The sequence below is a fragment of the Canis lupus genome, chromosome 2 (assembly GCF_048164855.1).
Source record: "Canis lupus baileyi chromosome 2, mCanLup2.hap1, whole genome shotgun sequence".
NCBI lineage: Eukaryota > Metazoa > Chordata > Mammalia > Carnivora > Canidae > Canis > Canis lupus.
The window spans coordinates 59,956,648-59,975,055 of record NC_132839.1 but is presented as its reverse complement, the minus strand read 5'-3'; the positions used below and the strand labels follow the sequence as shown (position 1 = coordinate 59,975,055).

General features: G+C 53.2%; 1 long non-coding RNA gene across 1 annotated transcript; it reads right to left on the bottom strand.

Moving 5' to 3' along the window:
• Nucleotides 1–14,172: 14,172 nt before the first annotated feature.
• LOC140619289 (uncharacterized) lies at nucleotides 14,173–17,513 on the bottom strand. The gene is made up of 2 exons (XR_012019201.1): nucleotides 16,575–17,513; nucleotides 14,173–14,697 (listed from the first exon to the last, which is right to left on the bottom strand). It is a non-coding gene; the product is annotated as an uncharacterized lncRNA (long non-coding RNA).
• Between the last annotated feature and the right edge of the window lie 895 nt (nucleotides 17,514–18,408).

Below are 18,408 nucleotides of genomic sequence, written 5' to 3'. Positions count from 1 at the left end.
TGCTTCCTAGGGCCTGGTGCACAGAAAGGGGACCACAGCCCACGCCCGGAGCTGTACGAAGCCCAGCACACACACAACCAAATGCTCCCACGAGGCAGAGAAAGCCAAGCAGGTGCATGGGAAGTCATCACTCCCGGGGAGGGTGCCCAGGGCGGGGGTCCTCCCGGAGAGAGCCCTGTGGCAGGAGGATGGAGGACTCTGCCACAGGAGATGGGAAGGAGGGAAGGATGGACGCTGTGAGGAAGGCTGCAAAGAGCAGGATGAGGGCGCTACAAAGTAACCAGGACAGATTCCCCTCCTCTCGACAGCTATGTGGTCTTGGGCAAGTCACTTACACTCTCTGGGCCGTAGTGCTTTGGGTGAACAATGGGGAGAAGGCAGAGAGCTCGTGTGAGGGCCTTTTCATCCAACCCTCGTAACGCAGTGAACAAGACACAGTCTTTGCTCATGCAGAGTGGGAAAGGAAAGAAATAGGACACATGATGCTAAGTGTCTTGGAGAACACCTGGGAAGGGAGAGGAGCGTGAGCAGGGCTGGGATAGAGTTCAGAACTGGACACTCAGGGAAGGCCTCACTGCTAGGGCAACAATTGATCAAGGACCTGAAGGGGGTGGAGGGCGCAGCCATGGGATATTTGGGCGAAAGGGCTGTCTGAACAGAAGGAATAGGGAGTGCAAAGGCCCTGGGGTGGTTGCAGGCCTGGCATGTTCAAGGCCCAATAAGGAGAACAGCGTGGCTGGAATGCAAAGAAAGAGCAGGAGGTCTCCATGGAAACTGGCTCCAGAAGGATGTATAAAGCTGGTCCTCTTGCTGCCAGGGTGAGTCCCATTGTGTGATCAGAAACAGCTTGATGGGCTGGTTGGCAGGAAGCACATTCGCTGCCAGCATCGGCATGTGGCGGGGTGCCTGGTGCACCTGGGGGCAGTGGTTGGCTGGACCAACTGGCAAAGTCAAGAACATGCTTCCTGACACCCTGTGGGGATCCTCAGGTGCTCCTGCCCTTGACCCAGAGGGCTCCGCAGCTCCCTTTGGGGTGGGCAGGGGCACAGCCCTAACACCACTCTTCCTAGGACCAGGCACAAGTCCTGGGTGAGTCCTCTGTCAGGTGACAACACACTGTGGGGAGGAGACATTTGACATCTTACTGTTTGCCCCACCCCACCCCCAACATTTCCTCCTGCCCTTTGACCCTCCCTCCCTCCCACCAGGGAAAGGGTTTGTCCTGGGAGACTTGATGGGGGAGATAACACAGCAGAGCTCAGAGAACAAAGAGGGTTTTTTTGCTTTTGAGGCACGACTGCCAAGTCCCTGGGGATGAGTGAGGGTGTGGTTCTCAGCTTCTAGAGGAGAAAAGAGATTATGGCTGCGGGTTTTGGGGGGAAGCAGAGGATAGTGAAGACCGGGAGCTGGGGGCCCATTGAAAGGGGTCCGAGCTCTGCACCCTCTAGGTCTAGTGCGCAGGGCACCACGGGCACCGATGGAGTCCTGTGGGGCATGTCCAGGCTGACCGGGTCCGAGAGCACCTCTCTGGGCCCACTTCCTTGAGGTCCTGCTTGCATAGGAACTGCATAGGACCTGGTGTCCTGGAAAGCAAGAGGCCGGGCCACTGGGAAGGGATGGACATGGGGGTAACACTGTCACAGCCCCCACACAGAGGAGCAGGTCTGTCACCTAAAGCACCTCAGGTGCATTGATGCATTGGAGCCCTCTGGAGGAGCAGGTGAGTCAGCAGGGCGGTTATCCCCGTCTCACAGAGGGATCTGGGGTTGTGAGGGGTCACATGATGTCTCCCAAAGTCCAGGGCCAGGAACAGGATGGCTGGGATCTGAACCCCACAGCCTCACTTCTGGACCTGCCTTCCCCGACCCTCCCAACTAAGACCCAGCCACCATGGTGGATGGTGCCCGTGTGGCCCCTGACCACCCTGGGGACCAGGAGCCCCTGTGTTCTCTGTACACTTCCTCAGACCCTGGCCATTTTCACTTCTTACAGGACACGGCCCTGATGCAACAACACATTTGAGACACTGAAGAATATTGGAACAGTCACCACCCTGTGTCTGTGGATGGAGCTCCTGGAGACCCGGGCGTCAGTGGTCCGAGTGACCCACAGCCTCTAGCCTGGCTTTTATGACCCAGATGCTTGGCTCCCCTCACCTGCCTTCCTTCCCTGTTTCCCATGCTGGCCTTTCCCCAGTGCTCTCCTGCCACAGGGCCTTCGCAGGTGCTGTTCCCTCAGCCTCCCTGGTCGAGCTCTCAGCTGGGTCAGCTCTTCCTCTGGGAAGTTGGCCTCCCTGGCCCGTGGGCCCCAGGACTCACTCTCCCTGCACTCTGAAGCTCCCCTTCCTCCGCCTGGCACATGATTTCATGTGAATCTGAGCAGTGTGTCTCTGCCTACACACCTTCCAAGTATGGAGAGCAGGAATGACGTTCCCTGAGCACCTGGTGCCATGTACCAGAGACCAAGCAGCTCTGAAGATGAGCCATGATCCTCCTTAGAGGAGTTCACTGAGGCCGGGAGAAGAGACACTGGCTCAGTCACACATGTGGTGAGGGCCAGAGGCAGGCCCTGAGCCTGGTTCTCCTGACCTGGCAGCAGCACCACTCCCGCCTGTGGACCAGCTGCACACCATTGGGTTAGTGGGAGGGTTAACCCTGCCGTGTGGGACAGATGGACCTTGCTTGTGAGTTTATAGACTCGGGCTGTTGTTCCAACATCAGCAGAGTCCTGGTCCAAGGACTTTTTTTTTTTTCACGGGTTTTTGACTTTTATTAAATCCTTACAAAACAATACAAAAGTCCGGCATGACAGTTGGTGTAAGGAAATGAGCTGTATCGATTCACCTGGTACGGTAGTTAAAGTGCTCGGGTGTTCTCCCCCGACTTTTAAAAAACTTTTTTTTTTTTTTTGTCTTTTTTACATTTCTCAATGTTGAAACGTGGCCGTTCCCCTCCCCCTGCGCCAGGCAGCCTGGGAGCCGGGGGCTCATTCACAGTAACGGTTCTGACAGTCCTCCGGGTCACACGGGGTCACACTGCCCGCGTGACGGGGGAGGCAGTGGCTGTCCCACCTTTGGGAAAAAGAAAAGCTCCTCACAGCTCTGCTTTCCAGAATAGAACGGCCAAGGCGCCTGGGGCGGGCGGGGGTCCATTGGTTTTTTTTTTTACAAAAAGGCAGAAGCCCCAGTTGCAAAACATAGAAGAATCACCGATGGGCAAGTGCTTGTTTTGAGCACTCGCAGGCCTGGTATCAGTGCCCCCTCCAGCCCCTCTCCAGCCCCTCCAGCCTGTAGGGCCTGAACTCTGAGTGGGTGGAGCAGCGTCCCTGGGCGCTGGGTAGGATACATGCCTCTCCCCGAAACCACTACAGCTGGCCACATGTTCCCCAACTGCACTTTGGGAAATTGCCCTGGGTCCTGGTTCACAGAATTGCCTGGAAAGTGACAGCTCTGCATCCACATGAAAGGCATTCTTGAAAAATCTCTCCCCCTTTCTCCCTCCCTCCTGCGCAGGATCCCGGGAGGGGAGGGAGCCTGTCTCCTGCCTTATTACTCCAATGTGTGTAGAATCAGCTCTGTTCTCTGCTAACTTCCCTGCTCCCCACCTCCTGCGGAATGAAGCTGCTCAGAGCAGTAGGAGCAGCAAAGGGCCCGTCAGCTGCCCTCCACCCTCGCAGCTAAACGGGGTGAGGGGAAGGGCCTGGGGCAGCTCACCCCCACACTGCATCTCGGCCCCTGGTCTCCCACCATCATAACCTCCATGCATCTACAGCAGGGAGCCTGGCCTCCTGGATGACCAATGGTGCCGGTGAGAGCCAGGGCTCCATCCCCAAGGATACACTGTGCTCAAGCACTTGCTGCCCCCTGGAGTCCTGTCGCCCGGGGGCCCTGCACAGAGCTGGGGCAGGGACGTGGCCTCACTGGGCAGAGCCACTGTCTGACCAACGTCCTGTATCTGTGTCCCCCGGTGCCGCAGACCCTGGCTACAACTGACTCTTGAACCCTCAAAAAGTGGCCGCTGCGACTGAGGAAACTTTTTTATTTCATTTAATTTTAATTAATTTTAATTTAAATGACCACCAGTGGCTAGTGGCTATCATGTTGGACAGGCCAGTTCTAGAGCTGCCCCAAGTGTGGTTCCACAACCAGCAAAGCAGCATCACCTGAGAACTCCTTGGAGCAAAGCCCCACCCCAGACCTACAGAATTAGACTGCATTTTAACAAGGCCCCAGGTGATTCCTATGCAGATTTTGACCTCTGAGGAGCATTACTCTGGAGTACAGCCAAGAGCAGGGGGGCAGGGGTGAAGGAAAGAGCCTCAGGCTAGTGGGCTGGAACCTCTGCTGCCTCTTCGGACCTCAGGACCTTGCGTGTTCGGGCAGTATTGGTACTTACTTTGGACGCCATTCTAACAGCTTGGCTGTGGGACTGTTTCCAGCCTGCGGTAAATTGGCGGCCACAGCAGACGAAAGCAGCTGGAGGCAGATTAGAGCATCCGATGCCACTTGTTTAATCAGCACCAAGGGCCACGTGAAGGGAAAATGTGATTGCCAGCACCATACTGCAAGGGGAGACCCAGAGCATCGCTCTGAGGCCGTGCGGGATCTCTCTGCTGGGGTCCTGCAAGCCAGGGCAGCACTCCACAGCCTCACTGCTAAGTACACCGTGGTGTCTGCTGTAATGAAACACATGCTACAGACTCATGAAATGTAACGTTCGAGCTAAAGAATAAAATGTTTTATTTATGGGCAAATGTTACATCCCCCTGCAGGGAGATAAGTTAACACGTAAGCCCTTCCCACTCCTGCTGGGACTGATGTGATGCCAGCTTGTCCCCCTGACATCACGGGAAATACGGGCACAGAGGGAAGGGGCTTAAATGGACCAGCTTTCCGACCTGTCGGATCAACTGTCAGGAGGTTGATTGATGGAGAGGGCTGCATTCGAGAACTTTTTTTTAGCTTTAAAGAGACCACAGCTGGTTCTGACTAAGCTAGGAAGGATTCCCAGCCCTTACAAACTCCATCCTTCACGGATAAGCTTGCTCTTTCTTTTCAAGAGTCAATCAGCAAACGTTGATTGAGTTCCATCTGTGGGCCAGGCACTGTTCTAGGTGCTGGAGGATTAAAAAGTATGACGTGAAGTCGGAGAGCTTGTCCTCAAGAAGCTGGTCCCATTGGAGCATAAACATGCACACGAGTAGTTTCAGGAAGGGAGCAGAGAGGCGCAGCAGTGGTCCCAGAGGGCTTCCTGGGGGAAGTGAACTGAGTCCCTCTAAGCAATGAGGAGGCCCGTCCTGAAGACAGAGGGAGGTGAATTCTAGGAGAAGCAGGGGCTGGCGTGAGGTGGTGGGATTTTACCGCAAGCACAGCAGGAGCAGTTGAAGACCGGAGTATCACTGGCACAGAGGAGGGGTGTTCCCAAAGCTCATCCGGCTGCCATTCAGAGAGAGGCCTGCAGCTTTGGAGCAGGGGTTGTGGGCTCCCGGTGACAGAGGACAGAGGCCCTGGGTTCAAGTGGAGATACACAAGAGGTCAGGGCCACAGGGAGCCAACAAGTCTCTCTGCGAGTCAGATGCTCACATGGATGTCGAGCTCTGTTGTGTGAGCCAGTGGGTGACCAGTGACATCAGGTTGTGCCACCAGGAAGGCTGAAGGGAATACTGAGCAGTATTTCTGTGATCAGTGTTTGTGCAAAATGGAGACGCCGCTTCTGTATCGACAAGGAACAACACTGGACTGGCATTGGGAAAGTGCGGTCGTCATCAGCCTATAGAACATGCTGGAGCTGCAGGCCTGGCACAGCAAGGATCAGGGGACAGCAGGAGGGGCCGGTGAGGGTGCGTGGTTTTTGGCTGCAACCGGTTACAGACCATTGGCGGTCTGATAGGGCCCTTCAGAGTCAGGGCAGAGATAAAAGCACAGTTGGGGGTTCCTGATGTTCACCTCCCAAGGCCCCAAGAAATGCGTAGTTTCAATCCCTCTGGGCAGGGTGGTATGGTCCATACCCACCAGGGCCCATACCCTTCTGCTCTGCTGTGTCCCCTTGCCCAGCACGGGGCCTGGCAATAGTAGGGGCTCAATGAACACTCACGGAGGGGACAGAGATGCCTAGGCATGAATAAAAGTGAACCCAGCGGTGGAAAGGCCCAGGGATGGCCCAGCTGAACCCATGCTGCCACTTAGGCCCCAGCGTTTCACCAAGGAAGAGGCTGATGTCCACCAAGGAAGAGGCTGATGTCCACCATGGGACAGGGACTTGCCCAAGGAGAAACAGTGGTCTGTCCCTTGACAAAAAGAGGTGATCAGGTGTCCTTCCTGGGTCTCCAAAGCCAGGAGCAGGTGGAGCCAATTGCAGCAGCCCCAGGCCCAAGCATATGCTGTGCACCAGTTCAGGGCTGTGTTTTCATGCCATTCCTGGGAGGGAGGCACGGTGTCACTCCATTTTCCGGCTGCGGAGTTCGGGACCATGAGCCTGACCTAGTTAGGCCCCAGGACTGGCACTCTCATATGCCATGCCATGCCCTGCACCAGAACGGCTTGGAAAGCAGTGCCCGAGGCCCGGGCTTGGCTGAGCAGCATGTCCGGTGACGGAGAAGGCCCAGCCCCTGGCTCTGGGCCCAGCTGGGAGATGAGGCCTCCCTTCCCCAAGTCCCAGTCTCACTGTGCCTCTGCTGCTCTCAAAACTGGGGTGAGTTTCAAGGGATTTGAGTTTGAAAGACCTCCATCTGGGTACAGAAAACAGACTTGAGGCATGACCACTGGCTGAGGGCTTGTTGCTCTCCGTCCCAGCCACCCCGTCGCTGTACTCAGGAGGACTGTCCTCTTATGTCAGACATCAGGGAGAGAAGATGGAAGTTTTGCAAACCTCCAACATCAGGGTTTTCATACTGAAACCAGCAATATATTTGTGACTCAAGGAGTCAGGGGAGAGAAACCTGTGGCTTGTGGGTATCACACAGCCAGGTCACAACCTCTTCAGTGGCCTCTTCAGTGACAGTCTGCTCTCAGGACTGCAGCTGCACTTACTGTGTATGAAGCTACTAAAAAGAAAAAAAAAAAAAACCATCCACTGCTTTTTACAAAGTTATCTCTACAGATAATCACAGGAACAAGTTAGATCATCTAAGAGCTCAACAGAAGCCCATCAGTGAACAGGCAGGAGGATCGCACACTCCCTCCGGCTGATGTTCACCTCCCAAGGCCCCAAGAAATGCGTAGTTTCAATCCCTCTGGGCAGGGTGGTATGAATTGGTTGGCAGGCCAGGCAGGGACACCGTGTGCACTATCAAAAGGCATGCTCTCCTCAGTCCTGAGCCAGGCCGCACGGCTTGGCAAGTAGAGTAGATGCCGGACACCCGGCAAGCAGGGCAGGGATCTCCTTCAAACGGTAGCAACAGGCACATCTGTGAACAGCAACCTGCTTTCGCAGCTGCATCCATATCCTCCTGCCACCCATGAATTCAGCTCACCAGACTCTGTGTCTACCTATCCACAGCTGCACAACTGTGAGACCAGCCTCACTGGTATTATCATCCTGTTTTAGAAGTGAGACAATGGAAGCTAAAAGACAAGAATGATTGGTTAGTGTCACCAGCTGGTAGGTGGTGAGACTGGATGGAGAAGTGTCCTTTTCATTCCACTCTCAGGACAAAGTGGCCCTGGGGGAAGGGGCAAGGTCCACTGGTCACCTGCAGTCAGAGGCCCATGTCTCCCTGCTCTCAGGGTTCTGTCTTTCTGGTCCCATGTCTGGGACACTCAGCAAGTACCCCTCCTCCCCACATGATTAAACCTGCTTCCCCGCTACAGGCTCAGTTGTGCTGAACCACAACTGCTTACTCAGAGGGGTGAGGCCGGTGCCTTTGCTGTGGGCCTAGACTGAGGCTGTCCACCAGGGCTGGAATGGCGGCCTTTCGTGAAGCATCAGAGCCCAAAGTAGATGAGCCTCAGCCCCCTACAGGAGGAACACGCAGTCCCACTGAACGATCTGGAAAACAATTTGGTGCCTTATTCTGGTGTAACTGGAAACCTGCTCTAACTGGGAAACGTGGGCTCTGCTATGCTGCTCAGCAGTGCCTGAGGCTCCCACCAAGGAGGTTAGAGAGACCCCTGCACATCCCACCTACTCTTGGTTTAAAAATCTGTCCTCAGGCTGGCAGTAGAGCCCACCTGGATATTTACAGCAAGAACACCCTCTATACCAAGGGGCCCACCAGGCTAAGGGACCCGCAAAGCCAAGGGACCCATGGGACCAAGGGACCCACAGGACCAAAGTACCAACAAAGTCAAAGGACCCACGAGGCCATGGAGCCACTAGATTACTAGAACTGGTCACCCACTGGAGCAGGGATTTGCAGATAGAATTTGGGGTGTGTGTGGACTTAGATCACAACAAACAAGAACATTTTTATTTCCCCAAACCTCTAGATGAATTGAGCATTTCCTCCACTATGAATGCAAGCAACAAACCCCAGTTGTACTGGCCACACTCGGGATTCTTTCCCAACAGAAATCACTGGTGTTCTGCTATCTCCTTACAGGCATCTTGAGATACGGCTGACGTTCCTCACTGCTTCAAAATTACGGTAGTTTTTAGATGCACTGCTTCATCTCAGTTGATGGGCTAATAAAGAAACATCATATTACAACTTGAAAAATGTGTTGCTAGCCCTATTTCAATATAATTGATTTCTTTTGTAATCCAATGCACTTTATTTTATATATTTACAGACATTATTCTGAGAAGGGGTCTATGGCACCAAGCAAATAAAAACATGAAGATCTCATGTTATCCAAAGTAACCTTCAGGATAGTGGAAGGGGAGGTGGGCAGGGAGATGGGATGACTGGGTGACAGGCACTGAGGGGGGCACTCGACAGGATGAGCACTGGGTGTTATGTTGGCAAATCGAAATCCAATAAAAAAAAATACAAAAAAAAAAACAACAACAACAACAAAGTAATCCTCAGTGTGGGTTCCCCATGGGCAGAAGCTATATGTCACATACCCTGGGGGTGGCTGGGTAATATCTTTGAAATACAGATTCCAGGGCCCATCACATATTGGGAAGGCTTCTCTGGGAAGCCAACTCTGAACTGAGTTCAGCGCCTTTGGGATCAACTCCTGTGGAAGAGAGAGGAGGGAAGCAAGATTGGGCAGACGGAGCAGAAGTAGCTTGCTAGAGGCCCCAGCTGACCCCACATCCCATCCTGAAGCTGGATGTTGCTGCTGAGTTGTCCTAAGTTGGGGTCAGGGGGCCAGGCCTTTGCACCCCTACGTTGGCCAGTTACTGGATGCAATCACCCTGGGATGGGGAAATGACCTTGGGCAGGCCACTCTATCCAGCAGAGGCAGTCCCCATAGAGGGCTGATAGCTGGGGGAGAGTCACTGGCTCCTGGGGGGCATCTGGGTGGTGGCCTGCAGTCCACCACGGGTTCTACCTACTCCTGGAGCAGCTGAATCCCTGGATAGAGTCCAGAGTCATCATCTTTCAAGCTCTGCCAATGGTTCTGATGCTTGCCAGGTTGGGAAGCCCTTGATCCCAGGTGGTAAGGGTGGGAGAGGACTCCGAGTTCATGGAATCCAGACTTGTTGAGGGCCGGGAGTCTGCTGACCTGATCTTCTTGCCCCCCAACACCTCTCCATGTATTAATGTCATGTGACAAGCATGTTAGGCGCTGGGACACACCGGTGAGCAACAGAGACATGCTCCCTGTCCTCGGGACGCTTATACTCGGGCTCTCACACCGTGTCCACACCGGGCCTGCTCAGACTCGTGGGCCATGGGAGCCATGCATCGTGCTCAGATTTGTGCATGCCTGGGGGCCATGCATCCTGCAGCTTCTCTGCAGGGCAAACTGGCCGCATCTTCAGAACCGTAAGTGTGGTTTCAGCATTTCCACCTCTAGATGTCCATCCTGTGGACAGACCTCCATACAGATGACCTATGCACTGGAATATTCACCCAGAAGTTATTTTTGCACGCAGGGGATGCCTGGGTGGTTCAGCAGTTAAGCGCCTGCCTTTGGCCCAGGGCGTGATCCTGGAGTGCCGGGATTGAGTCCCACATCGGGCTCCCTGCATGGAGACTGCTTCTCCCTCTGCCTATGTCTCTGCCTCTCTCTCTCTCTCTCTGTGTCTCTCGTGAATGAATGAATGAATGAATGAATAAATGAATAAATAAATAAATAAATAAATAAATAAATAAATAAATAAATAAAATAAAAAAGCCTCCGTGTTCATCAATGACAGGTCGAATAAAAGGAATCTTATGTAGCTATTTATAAAAAGAGGGGGTTCTATATATGCTGATATTAAAAAAATAACAGCCCTACAAGGCATATTAGGAAACAAAGAAGGGAGATGAAGAACTGTGTTTACAGGTCATAATCTGGGTGAAAAAATTAGAAATACCTATGTGAATCCACGAAAGTTTTCAGCTAACCGGGAGCTTTAAGAAAGAGGGAATCAGACTGATTAGAAAAACAGATCCCATTCAAGGTTTTTCAGATGAAGAGAATTTAATTCAGGAAATGGCTAGACAACATGATACCAGAGGTGAGGAGCCAGACACAGGGAGGGTAAGGCAGCCCAGGCACCGGCCACCCAAGAACGTTGCTGGACCCAAAAGCAGAGGACACAGCCTGAGGCTGTTAGCAGAGCTGAGGGGTTTCAGTCCCAGGAGGTCTGGAGCCCTGGCAGACCAGTCCCCCATGCACCAAGGAGACACAACTGGAAAAGCCACCCACGGCAGAGAGAACACGGGAAGCGAGGGCTTTTCCCCTCCTACCCTAGAACCCCTCCACTAATCCCAAAGCCCGCTGACCCAGGACCTTGGGAAACAGGGATCTGCAAGGGTGGCCTCTTGGGGTGCAAAGATCTGGGGAAGGCAAGGAGCAGGTCCATAGGGCAGCATGGTGGTGCCGTGCATGTGAGTGTGTCTTCATACGGGGCAGACAGCCTCCCAGAGATCACCTAAGAAGTGATACCGTGTTTGCCACTAGGAGCTGGGGACCCAGAGGAAACCTAGTTTGTGGTAGGTACCCCCCCAGCACTTTTGTTTTGCACCATGAGTACATACCACCTATTTGAAACGAGATGCTTGCCTGACGTTCACATTTGGTATGTTGGAAAGGCCAAGGCTGCTCTATTTTAACCCTGGAAAACATCCTGCCAGCAAAATCTGCCCCAGTTCCCCTGTGTGGACCCCGAGGGACAGCACAGCATTTCTTCTGTATGAATTTTCCACGGTGTCCTCTTCAAACCGCCTGGCTCGAGGAAGGGCGGAGGGGCGGAGTGCGAGCTGGAGGGGACGCTTCCTGTCATCGGCAGCTGGCCTGCTGGATGATCTCACTGCACATCTGCAGCCACTTAGCAGACTGCCGGGGAGGGCCTCAGCTCGCAGCCTGGCCTGCCCGCCGCCTGCAGGAGGGAGTGCCCCCGACCCTGCACACACGCTCCGTACTGGACACTGCACGCAGGGGGTGGCAGACGGTCCCGGGGCCACCCCATCTCTGGACACGATCCCTTGTTGCTCTTGCTGGACTCCAGGGAGTGCCAGGGAAAGCGTGGACTCAGGAGGCGGGTGTCCAGGGCCGCAGCTGGTCAGCCACAGATGTGGGGCCACCGAGGGGTCACAGAGGCCTCGGCCCAGAGGTCTCTGCCTGGCCTCGCTGGACCGCCACCCCTTTGGGGACCTCACAGCAGACTGCCGCTTGCCCTACTGAAGCCATCCGCACCTGCACCTTGCAGGCTAGCAGGCGGGGTGCTCCCGTCTCCCCGAGAAGTTCTGCTGGGACCTAAGTGTCAACAGTTGTGATTCTTCCCACACACAGCGCCTCAAGGATTCTTGTCTTCCCTGTCTTCAAGTATCCCCATCCTGAGACCCCTAGGGCGATCGGAGACTCCAGCAAGAGCACCCACATCCCTGGGAAAGCCTGGGGCAGCCCTCCTGTCCCGAGATCCAGAGGCGGATCTGCCCCAGCTCCCCTCCTAACTCAGGGCAGCACCAGCAGCGGGGAGAACTGTCCGCTAATGCTAACATCCTGGGCAGGTTTCCTGAGAGAAGACGCTCACAGGTTCTCTGGGCCTGAGCCTTCAGCTCCCCCCCGGCAGGCCTCTCAGCTTCAAGCACACATGAACCCCTGAGAGCTCATCCCCGGTTCTGCTCAGCAAGCCAAGAATTGCCCCTGAGGATCACGACGACCAGATCCATAGCTGAAAATGCTCATCGTGCCTCTGTTTCTACAGGGGAGTCTCCCAGGAAATGTTCCAGGCAGGCCAGCTGGCCCACATCTCTCCGCCCACGTTGGGGCTTGCCCTCTCCAGTCCCTGGGGCTGGTGCTGCCCAGGGTTGGTGCAGACAGAAGGAGCCTGAGGCAGCATTTACTGCAATGGCTTCATTTGCCATCATACTTGTCGTGGGCCTCACCCTGACCTCCAGGGTCACCGCCCACAGCCTGCGTTGCCCACCTGGCTGGCCATCTGTGACCACGGAGCTTGCATAGAACTTCCCCCAGCCACTGTCCCTCCCTCTCCCTCTGCTAACACCTCGTGAGTGCCGTTCCCCGGCAGGGAAACACGGAGATGGAGACCTGTCCCTGTCTCCTGCCCCCGGGCCCCCTATCTCCCAGGACCACATAGTACAGCAGAGGAGACGGGTGTGCACTGAGACGGTTACAGCCAGTGTGGTCAGGGCTCTGCTGGAGCCACATTCCAGGGACTCAGGAGGAAAAGAAAACCAGAGGAGAAAGCACTGAGTTTGCCCGAAGGACTCGGGTGGAGTTCCAGTTATCTTTTGCTCCAGAAGAACCTGTGTGTGTCTGCAGATTCTAGGGCGCAGGAATGGGGGGCGGGCACTGGGGGGCTGCCTCCTGCCTGCCTCGTGATGCCTGGGGAACTACTGGGCCGGCTGAAGAAGGGGCTCCACTGCCCCTTAAAGGCCTCTGGGTGGGCTCTGCAGTGTGGTGGCCTCAGACTTCCTACATGGCATCTCAGGGACTCAGGGATGAATGCCCCAAGTGAACAAGACAGATGCTGCACGGCCTTTGATGACGTAGCCTCTGAAGACACACAGCGTCCCCTCCAACACTTATGACTGGTCAGAGTCAGAGCTGTAAGGCCAAACTGATTCAAGGTACATGGACACGCAGTGGGTCTCTCATGGGGAGGAGAGGCAGGAGATTTGTGGGCATGTCTACAACTGCCCAGAAGAGGTACCCCTCAAGCTGAATTTCAGAGGCAGACTAGAAGTTTGCCAGATGGACGAAGTCAGGGGGTGGGGTCCTAGGCTGAGGGATCAGCACATACAAAGGCCCAGGGGCATGAGAGTGGATTGCATTACACAAAACGAGTCCTGAGTCCCGTCAGATTTCCCAGGAGCTCACGGAAGACATTCTTCCTGCCAACTCACAAGGCAGCCATCCCCTGCTGGTCCTCCCCAGACTGCCAGACCCCAGTGCACCCCAAGCTCATCACCAGCCTTACCGTGTACCAGGTACCAAGCCTGTGCCTCAGCTGCCCAGCCCCCCTTGGCTCCCGGGGCAGCAGCAAGCACACAGGGGATACCACCTGGGAAAGGTTTTGAGTGGAGCCCATCTGGTCCCCATGCCGTGTTCTCATCCCCGGCTCTTGATTTAGAAACGTCGAGGCCCCAGCCAGAGCTTTCTGGGTTTGGATTTCCAAAGCTCTGAAGGCTCTGTGTCCACTGGCTGGAATCCCAGCAATTCTTTCCATAATAGTTAGTTCTTTTGATTGTAGGCATAAAAACTCAAACTAGATTAAACAAAAAGGGAAATTACTGGTTCTTGTACGTGGAATGTTCTAGGAGTGAGTTTAAAGAATATCAAACAATAGCAGAATTCTCTTTCTCCTGATCTCTCAGCTGTGTATTTTTCCGTGTTGGCTTCATTTTTCAGGCAGAAGCTTCTCAAAAGTAACACCCGATGTCTCGAAAGCTCTACCCGTAGCAGTCAGACCCAGCAAACCCAGTGGAAAGAGGGCATCCCTCCCTGAATGTGTGGACTGTAATCACACAGAAGGGTCTCACTGGCCCAGCCTGGTTCACATGCCCTTCTCAGAACCAATCGCCACGGCCATGAAGATGTGGTATTCTGACTGGCTGGCCATGACTGAACCAAATGCCGACCCCAGGTTGGGATTGAGAGCCTCACTGTAACCACACAGAATCACTTCATTTAAAGAAAAGGTGAGGGGGGTCCATAACCAGGAGGGGAAAGAAGATGTGAAAGACAAACAAAATTTAGCTGCCAAGGCCTCCTCCCAGGGCCACTAGCACAGTTGCGTAGTTTGTGCACTGCACAAACGGGGGATGGGATGCCTTCTGTGTCTGCCTTGAAGGGGCTCCTTTATCTAATCCACACAGAGGTGGCCATGTGGATGACTGCTGGCGTTTGCAATGTCCGGCACACTTTCCTTTCCTTGGTGCTGCAGTACGGCCTGGAGAACTCCTCCTCACCTTCATTTCCTCGTCCAAACCCTACTCCTCCATGAACTGGCCAGGATAAGTCATGAGCTCCTCATGTGCCCACAGAACTGTGGCTTCTGCCTCAGACGTGGTCATGCAGGTTTTCAGTTGTGATTCCTTGTCTGTCTCTTCTGGCCAAAGACAGATTCCTCAAGCACAGCACGTATGGCCACTTTGCACTTCCAGGAAGGGAGGAGGAGATGCAGGTGAGATCTGCAATTGAACAATCACCGAGGAATGAGAGCCCTCCACTAGGTAAAGAGAGGCTGTTGGCCTGATCCTGCGTATCTCCCAGCCTCTGCAGACATTGCCTGAAGGAAGGGCCTTGAATGCTGTGTCCAGAGGGCCACCACCCAAAGCCAGAGCTCTAGAAATCAAGCGCCTTTCCCCAGGAGCCCTCTGGGGAAGAGAAGGTGGCTGGGCTCCATCTGGGCCTTGCTGAGGACAGCCAGCAATTGCTCCAGGGCTCAGCTGGAGCTCCTGATTAAAACCAGATCCAGGAGTTGGGGGCCTTTGGTGAAACTGGATACCTATCTATGTAGGCAAAGGAAATGCACCCTGGGAGGGAGGGAGGCTGGCTGGCGGCCCAGCAGTGCTGGGCTGGCGGGAAGGCCCCCAGGACTGCCATGTGGGGTGATGACAGCGCTGAGAAACGGGAGTCCCATGGAGACTCGGGGAACACACCCACTTGTCTGTCTTTTCTTTCCATTTCCTGCTCTTTGTCTGCTTCTCTTCACATGGAAGACCTAGGTTCAACCCCACCACCAACTCATTCATTTGGGGCAAAGTTATTCCATCTCTAAGCCTCAGTTTGATTGCCTGTGAAATGGGGGTGGAAACTGCCTTCTTGGCTGGTTTCCCGTAGGATTAAAAGGAATGCTATGAACAGTGCTTAGTACGGGATCCTGTGCACAGTGAGGCCTAGGTACTAACTGCTAGGCCTTCTCCCTCCGTCCTTTTCCATAGAAGCGATCTGATATTGTTAAACTGCAAACAAAACCCTTGATTCCAGTAGGGGAAATACTTCATGTCCCTGACAGGTAATGCAATGTAAGGTGCACGGGCTCCAGGTTCAGATCACCCAGAATTGTAACCGTAGCTCTGCCATTTACCAACCGGGCGACTCACTCCAAGGGCATGACCACTCTGAACCCCGCGTTCTTGCCACAATGGGGAACCCAGTGACGCAGGTCCTATGCAGGCCCCAGGACTGCCGTGCAGCCACAGGCTGGAGCTGACACCTTGCAGGTCATTGGTCATGCCTCCAGCACAGTGTTTTCCTTCCTTTTCTCCCATTTGGTCCTTCTCTGCCTGTTTCCAAAGTCACAAGGCAAATACTTTCTGGGGAGCAGAGGGTGGATAGTGTTCAACCCGCAAGAGAACTCTGTGACCCTTAGTTTAGGTGGTCTATCTGAAATCACTTGGGGAACAAGAAAATTCACGAAAATTCAGATTCATGGACTCCAGCCCAAACATAGGGGATCAGATTCTCTCACTTTCTAAATGAAAATGTGTTTTAAATTTCCAAAGTAATAATGCCCATTCTAAACGACTTCCAACAATACAGAAATAACGAATAAACACACCCAATCCTCAGGGGTAACTGCTGTTCAGTGTGGTGTGTGTAATCTAGGGTCTTGTGTTTTTCCTGGAAAGAGTGGACCATATAGTTGTCCCCCCCCCACTAAACAAGAATCACCATCGCTCATTTTTGGTCAAACTTCACATAGCTTGAGCATCTTTCCACAACAGGACATGTAGGACCGCCTCATTCCATTAAATAGCCACAGAGAATCCCATGACTGTCGTGGTCAAAGTGACCGTCCCCCCAGGGGTGGATGCTGTGGGCTCTGTCTGCCTGTCCTGCGCAGCCAGTCAAGCCTCTGTCCCCCAGCTTTGTGCAGAGGGGCAGGCAGAGGCCCAGAGTCTCGGGAGGGCAGGGGCAGAACCGGGATTGATACCTCTGCTCCCTGACATGCTCTCTGAATCCAATCACAGCACACGTTTATGTTTTAAAAAGATGTTCAAAGGGAACTTAATATCTTTCTGAACCTTCTCCTGACAGTAGAGAAGAGAAAAAAACTCATTACCTATCCCATGCGTTTCTGAGAACTGGATTTTTTTCTCCAACTTTCTCCGAGTTTTTGCCTTTCATTATATTCTTTGCAAGAGTTCATGACTCCATAAATATTTCCTACACATTGTTTCTGAAGCGAATGTTGTTTTTGCTGGCATCCCGAAATCCTGTTCCCCGTGGTACAGCTGCTCTGTGAGACCTGGCGAAGCCTCACTTTAGCCTGAGACCCCCTCCCCCCTATGCACCATGATTGATAGGTCTCTCCCTCTGGTAAGAACCGATGGAATTAGAAAGCTATGGCTGTCATCTGTTTTGCTGTTAAGTAAATTTCTCCAAGTCCTGTAGGTAGCCTTTCCAGAAGGATAAACGATCCACTTGTCAGGGATAGAACATGTAATGTTTGCAGAATCCTTGTGAGAATTTGCTCTTTGCCCAGAAACTAAGCTCCATATTCCGACTAAGCAACAGGCCCAGGAAACCCTCCTCCCCGAGGTAAGAGTTTGATTGGAAGTGACCCCTGCCCATAGAGTCACATGCTCTTGGAAGCTTCTGCCTCCACTGAGGCCCCTGCACCAAGGGGCTGGTCAGAAACGGCTCGGATTCCTGAGTCCAAGGGAAGAGGACCAGCCGCCCACAGTGCTGGGAACATCTGAAAGTTGTTAGCGCCGTCTTGGGCAAAAGACAGTACAGACGAAGGACGGAGTAGCTCTTGTGCTTGTGGCCTGCCTCTGGCCTTCAGACTCTGCTCTCAGACTGCTCAGACTCTGCTTCTATCTTAGAATCAAAACTAGAGCCCTCTCCCGGCCCTAGATGCTGCCTCCCGACAGCAGGGCTGACACAGGACACGTACCCAACGAACATGGGGATTCTTGTCACACAAACGGCAAGGACATTCTCAAAAACAACAAGGCTCCTACCAAAGGCTTCGGAGTAAGTTCAAAGAGGCTTCTGCTGGACAGAAGAATTACCTGCTGTCAATCGTGGACAGCACCTGCAGGGGAGCGAAAGGCAAACATATTTCAATCTACAAATTTATAGTGACACCCCCAAAAAAGTTAAAAAAAAAAAAAAACAGCAAAACCCAAAACACCAAAATGCATTGGTTCCCTTTGAAGAATGACAGGAGAACCAACTCCTTACTTTGAAAAGTAGTAGGTACAGAGAAGAATCCAACACATCTCCTGCTTGTCCCATGTAACCCACCCGGCAGGATCACCACATGGTAGATGAGGGGGCTTCACTTCTCGTGGAAGTATCTAGCTATAAATGAAGAAATGCTGGCTTTAGGATACCCTGTGTCCTAACCTCCAGTGAAGCCATGGATCTCGGCAGCCACCACCGCTGGCTGCTGACAGCACGGAGAGGAACTGGATCTTCCGAGTCCCCTAGGGAGGTACTGCACACACGGCCTCTGCTGCAGTCTCACAAGAAAAATCAAGCCTGAATCTGCCTGAACTTCTAGACATACCCACTGTTTTACAAGAAATACAGCAAACAACACCGCGGAAATGTAACCATAAAAATCCAGACTGTGAGAAACTTTACAGGACAAAAACCAATCTCTCCAACAAACACACCTAAAAATAAAAGGAGGTGGTGGTGGGGTGAGGGGGAATTAGAGATCCAAAGAGACTTAAAAGAAAGATGAATCAATCACAAAGTACTCTCCTTTACAAACCCGATTTGAACAATCAGGCAAAGGAAGTTATGAGACAATCAGGAAGCTTTGAATATTGGAAGGATATTTGATGATATTAGGAATTACGTTTAATCTTTAAGGTATGATAATCATGGTTACTTTTAAGGTAATTATCAACTTTTAGTGACATACACTGAAATATTTATAG